General features: G+C 49.6%; 1 long non-coding RNA gene across 1 annotated transcript; it reads left to right on the plus strand.

Moving 5' to 3' along the window:
- The first annotated feature begins 268 nt into the window (after positions 1–268).
- LOC119324252 lies at positions 269–1,276 on the plus strand. Its single transcript, XR_005156828.1, has 2 exons — positions 269–627; positions 1,060–1,276. It is a non-coding gene; the product is annotated as an uncharacterized LOC119324252 (long non-coding RNA).
- Positions 1,277–16,020: the final 14,744 nt, after the last annotated feature.

Consider the following 16,020-nt stretch of genomic DNA (forward strand, 5'->3'; position numbering starts at 1 on the left):
TGAACTTGGCTGTATTTCCGTTATGTTGTTCAAGTAATGGAAAGGGGATTCGCCCGGTTCAAAAAAAAAAGCAAGTACAGCGACCACGGCCGCAAGGCCAGCGCGTGGAGCTGCGCATGTGGGACGCCGGGACCGAGCTCGACGGCACCTTAGATATTTTTCATGTGGCCAGGGGCGGATCTGGGCCCCAGGCCCCCAGGGCCCAGGCCTGGGGCGTGGCTTTTTTTTAGTTATTACCTATCCAGATTTTTTGAATGGGCTCGGGGCGTGGCCGAACACACAGGCAAGGCTCTCCATCTTGCCGGTGTAGTAGCCCGAGCCAGACGACCAGACCTAACCACGCGACGCGAGTTCCAGACCTCCAGGGAGCCGAGGCTGCCGCCGCCGCCCGCCGGCGACTCCCCTGCAGTCCCCTGCTCGGCTGCTCCCCTCCCCTGACTCCGGCGCTCCCATCCAGTCCCCTGCAGGCTGCAGCCCTGCTCGCCTGGCTCGCCTGCTCTGCTTCTCCAGCCGGGCGCGGGGCGCCGCGCGCCGGCTCTGCTCCGGCCCTGCTCCATCCTCCAGTCCTGCCGGCCTCTCCCGCCTCCCGGTCTCCCCCGCGCAACTGCTGCCCCGACTGCAGCCGAGGTAATTTCAAGTTTTCTTCAAACAGCAAATGCATCTCCAATAAATCCCAATACTGATGGTCTGATGCTAATGAATGGATATGGTACTGAATACTCCCTCCGTAAACTAATATAGGAGCGTTTAGATCACTACTTTAGTGATCTAAACACTCTTATATTAGTTTACAGAGGGAGTACTAGTAATGGCTGCTGCTGTTGTGTGGATGTGCTAATGTGTCTATGCTAATCAGTCCTGATGCTAATGAATCATGAATGGTTGCTGCTGCTGTGTGGATGTGCTACTGCAGTACAATTTTTGATATGCTAATGTGTGGATGTGCTACTGCAGTACTGCTAATGGTTGCTGCTGCTGTCAAAAAACCAATTACATTTTAATTGAATTTGAAAGTGAATGCTGTTGCTGCTATTGATATCAATTTCATTTATTTTGTAGAAATAAAAGATGAATAGATTTTATTCATCGGTGGCCGCAACGGAAGTGTCTACACCCACAACTGATCAAGGGGCTGCCTGAGAGGGCTGAAGTACTGCTAATGATTTGGTATTCTTTTTTTATAACGTACCGTTTGTAGTTTTTATCACGTACATGAAGACACTGTTTAGTTGTATCTTTATAAGCATTGAGTTTAAATTTTAAAGTTTTGGTGCAATTGAGCCATATTTGAGGTAGCTATAGCCTGATGGACGTTAAGTTTTTCTCTCGCGCTGAAATTTTTTTTTTGGACCCGGGGCTTGCTCCAATCCTGGCTCCGTCACTGCATGTGGCGGCAAGGAATCGATCAAGACACGGGCGGCTTACGTTGTGTACGTGCACATCTTGCTTGGACATACATAATCGAGCTAGCTGTGCATGTTGTGTACGAGCTCCAGATGCCGTAGACGTCCCATTCTTCACCAGCTCGTATTCCTCCTCTACAAGCTCATCCCTAGTGCTCCTCCTGCCTCCCGAGCTCACTATTGATCTCCTCGCTGGCACGGGCCTCGCACGCGGCTCCTGGTAAAGCAGGACGGCCGGATCCAGGAGGCCTAGGGACCGCATGAACCTCCGGCGACGATCCTCGACGCTGCAGGTGTCCGTGGCCCACACATCGAGTAGGGGCCCACAACAGAGTCAGCAACTGTGGTCGCCGCGGCTGCCGGAGCTTGCCGGCGAGGCCACGGACGCCGGCGACATGACCTACAAGGACCTCCGTCGAGTCGAAGAACTCGTCTGCCTATGCCTACCCGCAACCTGTACACAGCCTTGATCGATTCTCACTAACGCGCGTATACAAATCGCTTCTCCTGGAACAGATGGGCACGAGTTGATGGCTAGCGTTGGTCGCTGACGCTGAGAGAGAGAGATGATGAATATGACATGTAGACCCGGGTGGTCAATGACTGTGGACAGTGATCTCGGCCAGGTTTGTTATTTTCCAGGTGTGCCAAACGGATTTAAGGTCTAAATTGACCGAGATCGAGGAGTACAGGGTACCAACTTCAGGGATTTAGACTTGAGGGTTCATTTGCGTCACACCCTACAATCTCAAGGTTCAAAACAGACTTCACTCGGCACGCGACGGGGAAAGAGAACTCTGGATCGTGAGAAGGAAATGCTAATGACTTCTTTAGATTGTAGAAATGTTAGAGCAACTTCAACGGGCCGATCCAAACGGGCGGCGTATTTGTCCGCCTTTGGTCCGTTTGGGTCGGCCGCCCGCCCGGCGTCCGTCCAATTTTGCATTTGGGTCGGCAATGCGCCCAACGCGTTGACCCATTTCATGTCCGCATTCAATTTTTTTTAAAAAAGGCCCGCGGACAATCATGTCAGCGGCCATGTCTCATGCCGGCACCATGCTAGCGCCGACATACAATGTTGTCTTTAAAAAATATCACCACAGTTCATGCTAGCGCACTCGCCAGCCGGCCGGCACACATGTCACCACATAAAAAAAGGTGGGACTTGAGTTTGACCATGCCATCGCGGCTCTCGTGGTCATGCCGGCACACCTGCCGGCATACAAAAAAGATGGCGCTCGCCGTCATAGATCACTCGTCGTCGAACTTGATCATGTCGGCCTGCATCTTCTCGAACCACGACCTCTTCCTTGACGACATGGTGTTGAGATCCACCTTCATGATCTCCACCCCGGTCATCATGCTCGTGAGAGCCCCTTCTTTCGCCTTGGTCTTGGCGTTGGCGGCCTCGATCTCTAGCATCTTGGCTTGCTTCTCCGCCTCTAACTCGAACATCTTGGTTTGCTTCTCGGCGTTCAGGTCAAGCCTCCTCCTTTGTATCTCCATGAAAGCGTCCATTTGCTCTGCCTTGAAACGCCGGCGCTCCTCCTCCCTTGAGTCCTTCTTATTCATCATGCCGTCCACGCTTGCAATCAAAGCGTTGGTGGCCGCATCTCGCTTGTCCTCCTTCTTGGAGTTGGTCTTCCCCCGCGGCCGTTGGCGACCTCCTGCTGCGCGGCGGCAACGACGGCAGCCTGAGCGGCGGCCTCATCCCTCGCGTCCGCGGCGTGCCTCCGGCCCTTCCTCTTGGCCGACTTGTGTGCCCGCTGTTTGGGCGTTAGCGTCTTCTTTGGCTTGGTCGTGGCGGCCGTCTTGCACGGGGCACGAGGCTTGCCTTTCTCGGCGGGGGCGGCGGCGCCGGACGAGGCGAGGGAGGCGAGGCCGGCGGCGACGTCGAGGTCGATGGCGTCGTCCATGGCTGGTTGGAGCGCGCACGGGCGGGAGTGTTTTTGAAAAAATGGGGGGAAATGGTGAAGGCTGCCACCGACCGGCGGGACCGGGGAGAGGAGTAGGCGTGCGCGTCCGTCTCGTGTCCGCGCGGACGTAAATTTGGCTTAAAAATGAACCGGGAATGGGTTGCCATGTGGACGCCAAGCGGACATACGTCCGTTTGTGTCGGTGTGTTGGGCCGCCTTTTGTGTCCGCGCCGACCCAAACGAACGGCAGCGGACAAAATGGGTCGCCCCATTGGAGTTGCTTTTATATCCTCTAGTAATCTGAAAGGTCTTATATTACGTTACAGAGGGAGTTGATTTTGGAGAATTCGAATCCTTATAATTCTTTGGACTACAAGTTATTTGAAGTTGGGGTTGTCAGCCAATGCACATGTGTGTTCCAAAATCTCGTAGAGATCCACACATTTCTTTTAGAACGGAGGCACTTGCCCGGCCTTAAACTGAGGCCCTTACCAATTTACAAGTTCAGGAAGATGTAAAAAGGTCCGAAAAAAGAAAAAACGAGGATACATGCCAAAAGGCAAACGAGACGCGCACACACACCGATAATTTGTTCAGAACAACTCAGAACACATAAATTTATAAACGTGGGAATAGGAAAAAAATAATAATTTGTTCTGAACAACTCAGAACACATAAATTTATAAACGTGGGAATAGGAAAAAAAATGCAAGATTTGAATGCCACAACACGTATGTTGAAAAATGGGACTGGCAATACATAAGGTGCTCGGAAAAAAAATCAGTGCAAATCGATTGTGGGCACCCTACTTCCTCCTCTAGCCCAACCTGTTCTTCGTCCTCCAGATCTTCCTCCACCCCTCACCTGCACAGGTCAAACTGCCTCTCGTATCCGCCTCGCTGTAACACCTTATGTTTTGTAAAATTGTTTACTTAATTTTAAGTGATTGAAACAATTGGACCAATTAAATTTTTTGGATCTTCATTTGCTTTTTATTGGATTTTATTTGCATTACTTCTTGTGATTGCTCCAAATTAATACTTTCTGCCCATTGAGCTGAAACATTGCCCAATGATCATGCCATATGTTTAGCTCATAAAAATATTTTACTTACAAAATTCACTATTCAAAAAGTATTTATTATATTTTCACAAAAAGTATTTATTATATTTTCACAAAGAGTATTTGTTATATTTTCCTTTTCAAAAATCCCAAAATGAAGGTTTGAACTATAAGTATTTATTTTTACATATGATATGGTTATTAAAATAATTTTTTAAGTTCTACTATATATAAGACCACTATTTCAAATTTGGAAAGTATTTAAATCCCTTTTTAAATTATTTTTTTGAAAGGCTAGAAATGGCAAGTAAACAAGAATAATTACTTTTCTGTTTCAAAATTATTTGAGGAAATTTAGAGAGACTCAAAGGACATATATGTGAGTTTCACCACATGATTATGTTCATCATCTTGATCAAAACTTCCAAAAACATTTTCTGGACATTTCAAGTATTTGAAATATTTTCATGGGAAATATTCACAAATAAATCTAAGTCACATTTCCCCTAAATGATGATCTTGCCAAGCTTCATTTGATTCCAAATTGTTTAGCTTGGTCAGATCATCTATATTCAGTCCTGCCCTGTTTGAACTTAAAAAAATCAATTCAAACCAAACTCAATTTGGATCAAACTTCCTTGAGAGCATCTATCTCTCATTCCATCTAGTTTTCATAAGGAAATGGCCTAGCTATATCATCTCTTCCAAACTCCATTTCTACTCAAAACTTGATTTGAATGAATCAAACTTCAAGTAAATGCAATCAAAACTTTGAGCCAAATGACTTGCCGAGCTCCCCTTTGTCGGTTCCGGGGTGGGCCACGCGGGGCGGACCATGATGCATAAACGAAAGGCTCCAGAAGACATCGTGCACTCCAAGACGCTGGACTTATCAAATACTTGGTTTCCTCGTACATAGCCATCCAGGATGTTGTAACCCTAGACCGCCCCTCGGTATTTATATAAATCGAGAGCTAGGGCTCATAAAGGACATGATGATCTCATGGTAGAAAATCTGTACTTTGTATCAATCCAACGCAATAAACGCAAGCAAGACGTAGGGTGTATATCTTTGAAGAGCCCAAACCCGGGTGTCGGTGTCAAAACCGGCAATCTCGGGTAGAGGGGCCCAAGCTGTGCGTCTAAGGGTTCATGGTAACAATGGACAAAGGACACAGTGTTTACCCAGGTTCGGGCCCTCTTAATGGAGGTAAAACCCTACTCCCGCTTGATCATATTCGAAGGGTATAGGGGTTACAAGAATTGATCTACCTCGAGATCGTATTGGCTAACCTTAGCTCGGCTAGCCTAGTAATGTTATGATCTTGCCTTCGATCTAACCGTCCAGTTTATATAGACACCAGAGGGGCTTAGGGTTTTACAAAGTCGGTTTAACAGAAAGGAAATAACATATCCAGACACCTAAACTTGCCATCCACGTATACGGGAGTCCCTACCGGACATGAGAGGTGGTCTTCTGCCTTGTATCTTGATGGCCCATCAGTCCAGCCCATATCCAATAGGCTGGATGCCCAAGGACCCCTTAGTCCAGGACTCCCTCAGTAGCCCTTGAACCAGTCTTCAATGACGACATGTTTGCCGTGCAGATTATCTTCGGCATTGCGAGGCAGGTTCCTTGAATAATACATGTCAGCTTTCCACCGTAAGAGAATTGTATCCGGCTTTTCATAATTAACACAACCCTTAGCCACGAAGGCAGGATATATAAAATAAGAATAGTGTATTTTACTGACAACTTTTTTTGGCGAAGCGTCATACTTGACCCTTCGACGTTTTGAACCATTTTCACACTCCGCGTTCCATGTTTCGAGGCCAAGACCCATTGGCCCGTCTTGTCAAAACAGAGATCGTGCCCACTTAATACGGGATTGCTCATCAATAGAATTTTGGTAATCCAACCGTTTACGACACACACTTTCATTGGGAATAGGCGAGTTTCAAGGCGCAAGTGGGGGGACGGTTGGCATTTTTACTGCCTATAAGAGGGCAATGGATTTCTCCTTTCTTCCTCACGCCTTCCAGTCTCCTCTGCCTTCCAATCTCCCAAGCTCTCAGTGCCCGAAAAGTTTCCGTCTTCCTCACCACCACCACCACCACCACCTCCTCCGACCATGGCTGGATCTGGTCCAAAGGCAAGTGGGAGGCCTCCTCCATCACGGAGAAGGAGATAAAGGATCTCCGGAGTGCAGGATACCTTGCTACCACCATCGCGCACAGGCTCCCCCCAAGGGCCAGATCATTCCCACTCCAGAGCCCGGCGAAAGGGTCGTCTTCCTTCCCCATTTTCCTTAGAAGGTTAGGTTTTCCATTCCACCCATTCGTTCGCGGCCTTATGTTCTACTACAGGCTAGATTTCCATGATCTAGCCCCAAACCCTTTCGTCCACATCTCGGCGTTTATCGTCGTGTGTGAGGCTCTTCTCCGCATTCACCCACACTTCGGCCTGTGGCTGAAAGTCTCCAATGTGAAGCCGAAGGTGGTTGACGGGCAACACACGGACTGCGGCGGGGTCATGATTAGCAAGCTGCCCAACGCCACATGGCCCAAGGGGGCCTTCGTCGAGACTGTCAAGATCTGGCAACAAGAGTGGTTTTATATCACTGAGCCGCGCCACAGCAAGTGGGCGGCGATTCCGGAGTTCAAATCCGGACCCCCCATGAGGCTCATCTCCTGGACCGCGAAGGGCCTTGACTGGGGGTCTCAGACGGAGGTGCAAACGTGTATCACCAACGTACTAAGCAAAAACGTTGGTCTAACCAACATAGTGCAGATTATGCTCTTCCGCCGCATACTCCCCTGTCAGCACCGGACTTCCCCCATGTGGGAGTTCATCCGGAGGAGCCGCGGACTCTGCAACATTTCCTCGGCACGACGCACAAGGGAATGTGGAAGCTACTCTTCAAGGCGCAGAAGAGATGGCCCATGGAGACCGAAGACGTCGGCCTCGATGCCAAGAATCTGGCCACTCTGGTAAGTGTTTGGTTTTCCAAAGATATATCTGGTTTATGTATTCGATCAATAAATTTATCGGCCCATCTTTCTGCAGGGCTGGACCAACAAGTTGGAGCGGATTAAGAGTCTGACTCCGTTGCCTGAAGACCCAATCACTCCTCAGCTGGAGGAGATGCTGGTCCCAACGCCCTATCAGCCGCCGGAGAAGAAGACCAAGAAGAAGGGCAAAGGGCCCAAGGACGGTTCCCTCCGCAAAGGTCCTTCGGACGCAATGTTCGGAGAGACCGAGGACGTCTTCTCTCACAAGGAAGACGAAGATGAAGAGGAGGAGGAGGAGGAAGTGGAGAGCGATTCCCGGCGCAAGACGAGGAGGAAGAAGAGGACAACCTCCAAGAATCCGGAGGGAGCAATGCCGAAGAGGGAGAAGATAACCCTCTCGGATAGTTCGGACTCAGAGTCCAAACACAGCCCGAAGAGGGCCCCAAGGGAGAAGCCCCTGGCCGAAACGTAAGTGTTGAAACCTTACTTGTTCAATTTTCGCTTAATCTGCACCTGTTATATGAATCATATCTTTGTTTGCCTTTTTAGCCCTCCACGCGAGATCCTAATTCCCTCCTCTTTGGAGGGGAACTCTCTGCCACCTGAAGACGCGGAGAATGACGGACCATCGCGTGCCTTCTCCCCCTACCATGGAGGACACCGATGTGTCGTCTCAAAGGACATCTCCTGGCCGAGGAGGAGCGTACGAGGCCGTCCAAAAGGCGCCCGAGGATAACACCTCGGATGCCGTAGAGCGGGGCACGGCGACCCCCATGACCACCGGAGGTGGGGGGCCTCAGCAGTTCGGGCCCTCGCCGAACACCGTCCCCGAGACCAATACGGCTCCGGGTTCGGACCAACACCCCCTTCGACAGAGGGAGGAGGAGCAGCAGCTCCATCGGCGACCTCTGTCAATCCGGAGGCCGCTGATACTCTGTAGGAAGCACTGCAACATGCTTCCATCATGGAGGAACACCGCACCTTGATGGGTGCGGTTATGGAAAAGATTCGGTCCGCAAAGAGCGGACTGACCGAAGCCTTGAACAGCCTACTGACGGGCTTTGAGGGTATGCAATGTAATTCTCTTGCAAATTTTTATATATATGTGCAAGGCTGAACCTATGCATAGATAGTAGCCCATGAGACTCTGTCCGGATTAGAACGATCTGGACAAAGGATAAAAAACAAGTTGATAATTTTACGTACTATCTTGTTCGACATGCTTCTATGCTGGCGGCTGCTGCCCAGGCCGCAGAGGTTTCCGAGCTCAATCGGAAGCTTCGGCTAGCCGATGAGGAACTCGACCGTGTCAATAAGCGGTTTGACAAAACCCAAGGTATGCGACACTATTACATACCCGAAGTGATATGTGTGTGAATTCTTTAAATTTACTAAATGTTATGACTATACTCACAGCTGGCGCAGCCGAGGTCGAGTCCCTCAAGAGCGCCCTCGCCCAAGCCAAGAAGGAGGCGGAGGTGAGCAAGGTGGTTGCTGACAAAGGGGCCAAGGATTTGGAGGTGGAACGAACTGCCCGTGAACAACACAAGGCGCGGTGGGCGAGGTCGAATAGGAGCTCAAGGACGTTATCGCTAAATGCGAGTCCTTAGAGCAGAAGAGTTCGGAACAGGCCTTCGAGCTCACCAAAGCTCTTGAGAGCATGAAGGAAGCTCGTGTTGAAGCCCAGGGCACTCGCCAGGAGATCCAAGAGGCGAGACAGATAGCGGCTGGTAAGGCCTTTCTCATGTAGAGTAAATTTACAAGATTGCTGACCCGGGTTTGGCGTTCTCCAGGCACATTTGCGGATCTGTCGAGGAGTATTGCTGACGCCGCCGAGTTCTTCCACGCCGAAGAGGGGAGCTCAACGGAGAAGCTATTCTGGTCGCAGTACCTTGCACCAAAGTATCCGGCGCCCCTCAGCGATCAGCTGAAGCAGCTAACGGAGTTGCATAGGGTGGCCCGACTAGCCATGAAAGACGTGATAGTCCGTCTTTGGCCAGCCGAGCCCATACCCAGCAGCTACTTTGGACTTGTGAAGCGGCTGGTCAAGGCGCGTGTTGCTCAAAACGCTTTTGGAGCCCCGGTTCTAAGTTGTAAAGCATGCCGCACCGAACGAGGGAGTAATCATCAGCACGAGACTGCCAAGCGTTCACAACGTCTTGGTTCTCTGGGGTGGGAGCTTCACCTAGCAGTGCTTCTAAGACATAATCTTTCTTTGCAGCTATGAGGATGATCCTTAGGTTCCGGACCCAGTCCGTATAGTTGCTGCCATCATCTTTCAGCTTGGTTTTCTCTAGGAACGCGTTGAAGTTGAGGTGGACATGAGCGTTGGCCATTTGATCTACAAGACATATTTGCAAAGGCTTTTAGACTAAGTTCATGATAATTAAGTTCATCTAATCAAATTATTTAATGAACTCCCACTTAGATTAGACATCCCTCTAGTCATCTAAGTGATACATGATCCGAGTCGACTAGGCCGTGTCCGATCATCACGTGAGACGGACTAGTCATCATCGGTGAACATCTTCATGTTGATCGTATCTTCCATACGACTCATGTTCGAACTTTCGGTCTCTTGTGTTCCAAGGCCATGTCTGTACATGCTAGACTCGTCAAGTTAACCTAAGTGTTTTGCATGTGTAAATCTGTCTTACACCCGTTGTATGTGAACGTTAGAATCTATCACACCCGATCATCATGTGGTGCTTCAAAACGACGAACTTTCGCAACGGTGCACAGTTAGGGGGAACACTTTCTTGAAATTATTATGAGGGATCATCTTATTTACTGCTGTCGTTCTAAGTAAACAAGATGCATAAATATAATAAACATCACATGCAATTAAACAGTGACATGATATGGCCAATATCATATAGCTCCTTTGATCTCCATCTTCGGGGCTCCATGATCATCTTCGTCACCGGCATGACACCATGATCTCCATCATCATGATCTCCATCATCGTGTCTCCATGAAGTTGCTCGCCAACTATTACTTCTACTACTATGGCTAACGGTTTAGCAATAAAGTAAAGTAATTACATGGCGTTAAATCATTGACACGCAGGTCATACAATAATTAAGACAACTCCTATGGCTCCTACCGGTTGTCATACTCATCGACATGCAAGTCGTGATTCCTATTACAAGAACATGATCTCATACATCACATATATCATTCATCATTCATCACAACTTTTGGCCATATCACATCACAAATCATATGCTGCAAAAACAAGTTAGACGTCATCTAATTGTTGTTGCATGTTTTACGTGGCTGCAATAGGGTTCTAGCAAGAACATTTTCTTACCTACGTAAAAGCCACAACGCGATTTGTCAACTTCTATTTACCCTTCATAAGGACCCTTTTCATCGAATCCGCTCCAACTGAAGTGGGAGAGGCAGACACCCGCTAGCCACCTTATGCAACTAGTGCATGTCAGTCGTGGAACCTGTCTCACGTAAGCGTACGTGTAAGGTCGGTCCGGACCGCTTCATCCCACAATACCACTGAAGCAAAATAAGACTAGTAGTGGCAAGAAAGTTGACAACATCTACGCCCACAACAAAATTGTGTTCTATTCGTGCAAAGAGAACTACGCATAGACCTAGCTCATGATGCCACTGTTGGGGAACGTTGCAGAAAATAAAAAATTTCCTACGGTTTCACCACGATCAACCTATGAGTTCATCTAGCAACGAGAGAGAGGAGTGCATCTACATACCCTTGTAGATCGAGCGGAAGCGTTCAAGGGAACGGGGTTGAGGGAGTCGTACTCGTCGTGATCCAAATCACCGGAGATCCTAGCGCCGAACGGACGGCACCTCCGCGTTCAACACCCGTACGGTCAGGGAGACGTCTCCTCCTTCTTGATCCAGCAAGGGGAAAGGAGAGGTTTATGAAGATCCAGCAGCACGACGACGTGGTGGTGGATGCAGCAGCGATCTCGGCAGGGCTTCGCCAAGCGTCTTTGAGAGGGAGAGGTGTAGCAGAGGGAGAGGGAGGCGCCAAGAGCATAGGTCCGGCTGCCCTCCCTCCCCCCTCTTTATATAGGGCCCCTAGGGGGGGGACGGCCCTAGTATATGCAATCTCCTAGGGGGGCGGCGGCCAAGGGGGTAGCTTGCCCCCCAAGGCAAGTGGAGGCGCCCCCCACCCCTAGGGTTTCCAACCCTAGACGTAGGGGGGGGCCAAGGGGGGGGGGGCGCACCAGCCCACCAGGGGCTGGTTCCCCTCCCACTTCAGCCCATGGGGCCCTCCGGGATGGGTGGCCCCACCCGGTGGACCCCCCGGGACCCTTCCGGTGGTCCCGGTACAATACCGGTGACCCCCAAAACTTTCCCGATGGCCGAAACCTGACTTCCTATATATAATTGTTTACCTTCGGACCATTCCGGAACTCCTCGTGACGTCCGGGATCTCATCCGGGACTCCGAACAACTTTTGGTTTACTGCATACTCATATCTCTACAACCCTAGTGTCACCGAACCTTAAGTGTGTAGACCCTACGGGTTCGGGAGACATGCAGACATGACCGAGACGCCTCTCCGGTCAATAACCAACAGCGGGATCTGGATACCCATGTTGGCTCCCACATGCTCCTCGATGATCTCATCGGATGAACCATGATGTCGAGGATTTAAGCAACCCCGTATACAATTCCCTTTGTCAATCGGTACGTTACATGCCCGAGACTCGATCGTCGGTATCCTAATACCTCGTTTAATCTCGTTACCGGCAAGTCACTTTACTCGTACCGTAATGCATGATCCCGTGACCATACACTTGGTCACATTGAGCTCATTATGATGATGCATTACCGAGTGGGCCCAGAGATACCTCTCGGTCATACGGAGTGACAAATCCCAGTCTCGATTCGTGCCAACCCAACAGACACTTTCGGAGATACCCGTAGTGTACCTTTATAGTCACCCAGTTACGTTGTGACGTTTGGCACACCCAAAGCACTCCTACGGTATCCGAGAGTTGCACAATCTCATGGTCTAAGGAAATGATACTTGACATTTGGAAAAGCTCTAGCTAAACGAACTACACGATCTTTGAGCTATGCTTAGGATTGGGTCTTGTCCATCACATCATTCTCCTAATGATTGATCCCGTTATCAATGACATCCAATGTCCATAGTCAGGAAACCATGACTATCTGTTGATCGACGAGCTAGTCAACTAGAGGCTCACTAGGGACATGTTGTGGTCTATGTATTCACACGTGTACTACAATTTCCGAATAATACAATTATAGCATGAATAACAGATAATTATCATGAACAAAGAAATATAATAATAACCATTTTATTATTGCCTCTAGGGCATATTTCCAACACGGACAAGCTCACCATGGGTTAAACTTTGGGGCGACAGGCTCTACAACGTAGACGTCCCTTAGTGCGCGCTTGCGCTCCCTTTTGGGGATGTGAGTGACATAGATCATGTTCACTGTCTTCACCTCAGGGGGAAACTGCTTCTGACCCTTTGTGTTCGGATGACGGGGCTCATCATGGTCTTCACTTGGAGGTCCCTTTCCCTTGTGTTCAGTATTTATCTATCCGGCCTGTTTAAAAACCCAACAATTCCTGTTGGTGTGGTTAGTAGGCTTATCGAGCGTGCCATGAATCTGACAGGGCCGCTCAAGGATTTTATTCAAGCTGGATGGACCATCCATGTTGCCTTTGAAAGGTTTCTTCTGCTGAGTAGATTTAGAACCGCTGAATCCGGCATTGATTATCGTATCATCTGCGTTGTCATTGTTGCTCCGACGCTTGTTTTTATTGCGGCGAGGTTTACCATTGCCATCCCTGGCCTTCGAAGTGTCGGGGTTGCTCGAGCTTTTGCTTCTACGAGCCAACCAGCTATCCTCACCCGCACAGAAGTGGGTCATAAGTGCAGTTAAGGCTGTCATGGTCTTCGTCTTTTCCCGCCCGAGGTGTCGGGCGAGCCATTCATCCCGGACACTGTGTTTGAAGGCCGCTAAGGCTTTGGCGTTTGGACAATCCATGATCTGGTTCTTTTTGATTAGGAACCGATTCCAACGCTTGCGAGCTGATTCGCCTGGTTGCTGGATTATGTGACTCAAGTCATCAGCATCCGGTGGCCGGACATAAGTGCCTTGAAAGTTGGCCCAAAAAGCATCTTCCAAATCTTCCTAGGTTCCGATGGATTTTTCTGGGAGGCTGTTCAGCCAGTGTAGTGTTACTCTTGTCAGCTTTAGAGGAAAATAATTAATGGCATGGAGGTCTTCTCCTCGAGCCATGTGAATGTGGAGAAGAAAATCTTCAATCCAGATGGCTGGATCCATCGTTCCATCATACTGTTCGATGTTTACGGGTTTAAACCCTTCCAGAAATTGGTGCTGCATTACCTCATCGGTGAAGCATAAAGGGTGTACATCCCCTCTATATCGCACAATATCACGGCGGAGGTCGGATGACATCTGAGTTCGGTTCTGATCTGAATATAGTAATGGTCGTCACACCGGGCTTCGTAGCCGTTGTCTCGCGCTGGGGCACGGCCTCTTGATCCGTAGATTGATCTAGTCTGGCCAGCTTTATTGTCTAGGTCATGTTGTAAGTCATATGTGTATCCCGCAATTGCTGTCTCCCTGCCTCTTCGGGGAGGGGTGTGAGCTAGTGTTCGGCTTGATATGTCGCTTTATCCCGTCCACGCAGTGGTCGGTCTGGTTGATCTGCCTGATTGTATTTCGATGGTATTGGCTCAAGGGCTTCGTCGTTGAATTGTGGCAGCAACTTGCACTTGGGGTAACTTTTTCTAGGTCACTCGTGGCCGTACTTCTCGGCGGCCAGGACCTTAGTCCACCTTTCCTTGAGTGTATCTTGTTCAGCTTTGAGCTGTTGTTGTTTCTTTTTCAGGCTCCGCACTGTGGCAATGAGCTGTCACTTGAAGCGTTGTTGCTCGAGGGATTCCTCTGGGATGATATAGTTGTTATCTTCCGAATCTTCATGATCGGTGTGTTTGGGACTATACTGACCCTCTTCCCTTTCGGATGTGGGCTCGACGGGGTATTCGGGATCTTCGACATCATCCGGAGTCTCGTTGTATCTTGTGCCAATATTACTATCCTTCGCCCGACGCGATCGTGAACGGCTCTGCTGACGTTGGTGCTTTGGTGGTTTATCGACGCGCTTGTCCTCATCGGGGTTCTAATTATCCTCGTCGTCCTTTTTATCAGGAGTGTCCACCATGTATACATCATAGGTTGACATGGACGTCCAATGCCCTGTGGTGGGCGGGACTTGGCTAGGTTCGGCGTTGGCATCGTTGTCCATACCGTCGATGTCTTCGGATGCGTAGTCCAGCATGTCGGTTAAATCCTTGAAAGTGGCTATCAATTGGGTGGTGGGTGGGCATAAAATTCCCCGCTATCAGCCCCAACCCGAGCTGGGTATAGTTTGGAGGAAAAACCTCCATGATGGCGAGAGACTGCATTAATCCCAATGCGTCATCTAGGAGCAAAAGCTGATAGGAAACTGTGGGTCTGCTGGGCTGAGTTCGGCATGAGGCACCTGTTCGGACCCGATGAGCGCAGACCTTGACAGTTCGGAGTTATCATCCAGAGGCAAGTCCAAGATTGCATCTGGGTCTTCGCTCAGGAGCTCCATGAGGGGGAGAGTCTGGCGGGGCTAACGCTCCTGTCTTCGGACGATACGACCCGCCTCGGATCTAAGGCCGGGGCATGTGTGAGTGTTGACCCTTGAACATGATCTAACGTGGGATCCGAAGAGCCTTGTTCATGGGGGCACAGAGCAGCAGCCAAGGCCGCGAACCCCTCGAAGATTAGATCTCCTCGGATGTCAGCGATGTAGTTCAGGTTTCCAAACCTGATCTGGGGGCCAGGGGCGTAACTGTCGACGTACTCGAGACGGCCGATCGAGTTGGCACGAAGCACGAAGCCACTGAACACAAAGACATGTCTGGGGAGAAAGGTTTCCATGGATGCGGCATCATTGTTGATGAGGAGGCGAGCCATCCATCCTTCTGCCGATGATACATCGGAGCTCTCAATGAAAGCGCCAATATCAGTGTCAAAACCAGCAGATCTCGGGTAGAGGGGCCCAAGTTGTGCGTCTAAGGGTTGATAGTAACAATGGACAAAGGACACAGTGTTTACCCAGGTTTGGGCCCTCTTAATGGAGGTAAAACCCTACTCTTGCTTGATCATATTCGAATGGTATAGGGGTTACAAGAGTTGATCTACCTCAAGATCGTATTGGCTAACCCTAGCTCGGCTAGCCTAGTAACGTTATGATCTTGCCTTCGATCTAACCCTCCGGTTCATAGAGACACCGGAGGGGCTTAGGGTTGTACGAAGTCGGTTTAATAGAAAGAAAATAGCATATCCGGACACCTAAACTTGCCATCCACGTATACGGGAGTCCCTAACGGACACGAGAGGTGGTCTTCTGCCTTATGTCTTGACGGTCCATCAGTCTGACCCATATCCAATAGGCCGGATGCACATATACTGAAGTAGATTGCCAAGTGTTTCAAAGAGATAATCATAACATCTTTAACACCAAGGATATGATCACCTTTAATAAGCTTGTCAAGATTTCGCATGCCCACATGACCTAATAGTCTATGCCACAA

The sequence above is a fragment of the Triticum dicoccoides genome, chromosome 6B (assembly GCF_002162155.2).
Source record: "Triticum dicoccoides isolate Atlit2015 ecotype Zavitan chromosome 6B, WEW_v2.0, whole genome shotgun sequence".
NCBI lineage: Eukaryota > Viridiplantae > Streptophyta > Magnoliopsida > Poales > Poaceae > Triticum > Triticum dicoccoides.